General features: G+C 33.9%; 1 non-coding gene across 1 annotated transcript; it reads right to left on the reverse strand.

Moving 5' to 3' along the window:
• Window positions 1-3,429: 3,429 nt before the first annotated feature.
• LOC121974060 lies at window positions 3,430-3,535 on the reverse strand. Its single transcript, XR_006109929.1, has one exon. It is a non-coding gene; the product is annotated as a small nucleolar RNA R71 (small nucleolar RNA).
• Window positions 3,536-3,809: the final 274 nt, after the last annotated feature.

Here is a 3,809-nt window from a genome sequence, read left to right on the forward strand (position 1 = left end):
GTTTAGACCTTTTTAGTGTTATTTAATGGGCAAGGACAGCTCTTTGTTAAAGTATAAGTAATAGCTCTAGCTATGAAATGGGCACAAACAACCCCACTTTGGAGTTTCTGTTTAGATAATCTGCTTATGTTAAATCTGAGCATGAGGTTTAGATAATTTGCTTACATTAAATCTGAGCATGAGGTTTAGATAAATTGTTTATGTTGAATCTGAGTTTGAGGTTTAGTTATGCTACTTCCATTCAAGTATATGGATAACATCTGTGCTTGGCTGATTCTGGAATTTTAAGTGGAATACGAGTTATAATATCTTTATTGAGTGAATTCCAGATAAGCTGTGTATTAGTCATATTATGGAGAGGAAGTTTGAGAGACGATGAAAATCTGTACTAGCCAGAATATGTTTCTTTTGTTAAGTTGCTTTGCAGAATTTCTATTAAGCAAGTGCAGATTTTGTTAAGCTAGTATGCAGATTTCTGTTAAGCTATTATGCAGATTTTTATCAAGCTAGTATGCAGATTTTTGTTAAGCATTAGTGCAGATTTTTGATAAGTATTGTATGTGCAGATTTCTTTTGTATTCTATGCATGATTATGTGTTACATAGTTAGTTTCATTCATAGATGCATAAGAAAGATAAAGAAAAGTATAAGAAAGATAAAGAAAAGAAAGAAAAGGCCGAGGCCTTAAGTAGATCCCAAAGTCAAGACTTTAGGGATTTTTGGCACACAAGGTGTCTATTAAAATGTCAAGGCATTTAAAGAAGTAGTAAATAAGATAGTATTTTACTTTTAAAGGGCATGTACCGGACACAAGGTCCAAGGGATGGGCTCCAAGTTGTCCCTAGGCACAAGGCCTAGAAGTATCTTAGTAGTTTCGGGATTAGCTACCTCGATTCTTATTAAGAATGCGCGCAAAGTGGTACAATGCCGGGCCCAAGAGAAGTTGATTATTATTTTCAAGTATTAAAGTATAAATTTTAAACAAGTGAAATAAAAAGAATAAATTTAGAGTAAATGAAGTAAGTTTCACTTTGTTTTAAAGATCAGCAAGTTTAGCTTTCTTTTATGCTAGCAGCTTTTACATGTTTAGTTTCTTACATGTTATTTATTTGCTAGTTGATGAGCATGTTTAGCTTTATATGTAGCATTTCAGTTGGTTTGCTTTCTTTATTAGTTTATGAGCATGATTAGCTACACATGTTTAGTATATCAGTTAGTATGCTGTCTTTGCTATTTATGAGCATGAGTAGCTATACATGTTAGCTTTTCTGTTAGTTGATTTCTTTACTATTTATGAGCATGAGTAGCTTTACATGTTAGCATTCAGTTTTAGCATGTTTTTATTTGTATACATGCATATCGAGTTTTTGTGAGTAGATAGCGCTCACTAAGCTTTATGCTTATAGACTGCATTTCCTCCTACTGCAGATAAAGGAAAAGCTAAGGTATGAAAGGAAGGCGACAAGGTGGTGGTGATGAAGGTGTGTGATGGCTGGACTATGGAGAGATCAAGAGTTTGCTATGGAGTTGTTAAAACTTACCTGATTAGAGTTTCCTTTTCTTTTCTCCTTAATGCTATGATGAAGTTGAGATTGTAATTGAGTCTATTCCGCACTTTGTTAGGTTTTATTGTTGGAGTGTTATCTGTTTACTATTGCTAGAGTAGTTTCATTCTTCTTATTGAGTTATTATACTGCGTGGTTGAGTGATTATATGTTCCAGCCGCTTGTGGCTGAGTATATTATGCTTGTATTATGGGAAATGGTCACCGGTACAGGGGAGACTCTGCCGAAATTTTTCGGTAGGGTTTTCCTAGAGATTTTTTAATAAACCGGTTAAGTAGAGTAGTAGATAAGTAACGGTCACTCTTAGAGAGTAGTAGTAGTAGTAAGAAGGGTGGTCGTTACAACTTAATTTCTTGTCTCTTATTTGTAAATTCTTCATAATAGAGTAGATTTTCCAGATCTAGGATGTATGAAGTAGTTGTGATGTGATATATGAACTATGTATTTAGACATTTTATTATGCTATGATATGTTTTATGACTTGTTCTTGTGTGTTGTACCTTATATGTGTTTAATGAAATGTGTGTGAGGTCAATACATTCAAATGTAGAGTTTTGATCACCATATAGAGAAAAGCCCTTGGATTGTAAGACCATGGGACCTTATGACATAAGGTATCCCTTACTTTCTATGGTGTTTCCTTGAAACGGGATCAATGCTCTACTAAGGAGTTTAATTAAAGTTTTAGGATTTTTTCTCAAATTAATGTTAGAAAGTGACTTGTGTAATCTAGTGATTGTATGACCAGGGGGACCAGAGTTTCTAGGTTACCTCTTCTATTTAATTTTATTAATCTACTGTTAGGAAGTAAATTAGTTAACTATAGCGATTGTATGACCAGGAGGAGGGCCTATGACAGAGGGTATCACTTTAACCGAACTTGTTGGAGTTGCTTCTTTACTTAATGGCGTTAGAACTTGGGTAAATTCTTTAGTGTGACTTTCGTGGGGTTGTGTTAGACTTTTAGTTAGAAGCCTTACACAAGTGTAAGCATGGAGTTAGGTAGATGAACAATGTATATGGGCATTAACTAGTATTATAACAAAACTAAAATCCTAGAATCTATCGTCCTTCATTCACCTACGTTTATTCTCTCTCTACTCTCTCTCTTCTTAAGAGTTAGTGACTGAACCACCTTTCGATTGTCTAGGTAACTCACTGTGTGAAGTTAACTAGTGCTTAATCAACAATCCCTATGGGATAGATATTTTTATTACTTGATGATACCTGTATACTTGCGGACACACATCAAGTTTTTGGCACTATTGCTAAGGATTGTTCGCATTAATATTAGTTGATTAGTATATGAGTTACTCTAGACTTGTTAATAGATTTTTCATCTTCTTGTTTATTTTATTTCTGCATTTATTTTTTCTTGACATTAGTTTATAGTTCAGTTTTTCCTTTCCTTAATTTATGCATTTTCTTTCTTGTTCTTAATTCTATATTTTTATTTTTTCTCATAATTTTTTTAGATACTATGAGCACTGACATGTCAAATAGGCCTTTAAGAGAATTTTTTGCCCCTAATTCTATGAAATTTTTATCTCCCATTGTGCAACATCATATCGAAGCAAGACATTTCTAACTAGACCCAGAGATAATCATTATGATACAGGGTCATAAATTTAGAGGAGAAGTATCAGAAAGCTCATATATGTCCCTTTAGACATTTTTGGAGCTTTGTGATATGGTGAACTGTGAGGGTGTCTCAGTGGATGCCATTCGTTTGATGGAATTCCCTTTCAGTATCAAAGATAGGGAAAAAACTTGGTTTTATCTTCTCCATCCTCAAAGCATTACAAGTTGGGAACAAATGGAGCAGCGATTTCTGAATCATTTTTCCCTCTAAGTAGAATAATGTATATGAGGAATTGCGTTACAAATTTTGCTCTAGCAGATGGAGAATCAATATTTGAAGCATGAGATAGATTCAAGAGTCTACAAAGATAGTACCCTCATCATGGTTTGGAAAAATGGCTAACTCTGCATATATTCTATAAGGAAATTTCTTTCATAGATTCATTAGCTGTAGGTTTTTTAAGAACAAAAGTGTGGACGAAGCATATACATTAATTGATCAAGTGACATTGAATCTCCAAGAATGGTTAGATAAAAATTAGATGGAATTTACCCCGAGAACTTCAAAAGTGCAAGCTATGAAGGTAAAAGAGCCAATCAAACAAAATGCAGTTCAACCTTCCAAGAATTTTAAAAATCACAAGTCACGCAATGAGGGGTTCA

This window comes from Zingiber officinale, chromosome 4A (genome assembly GCF_018446385.1).
Source record: "Zingiber officinale cultivar Zhangliang chromosome 4A, Zo_v1.1, whole genome shotgun sequence".
Classification (NCBI taxonomy): Eukaryota; Viridiplantae; Streptophyta; class Magnoliopsida; order Zingiberales; family Zingiberaceae; genus Zingiber; species Zingiber officinale.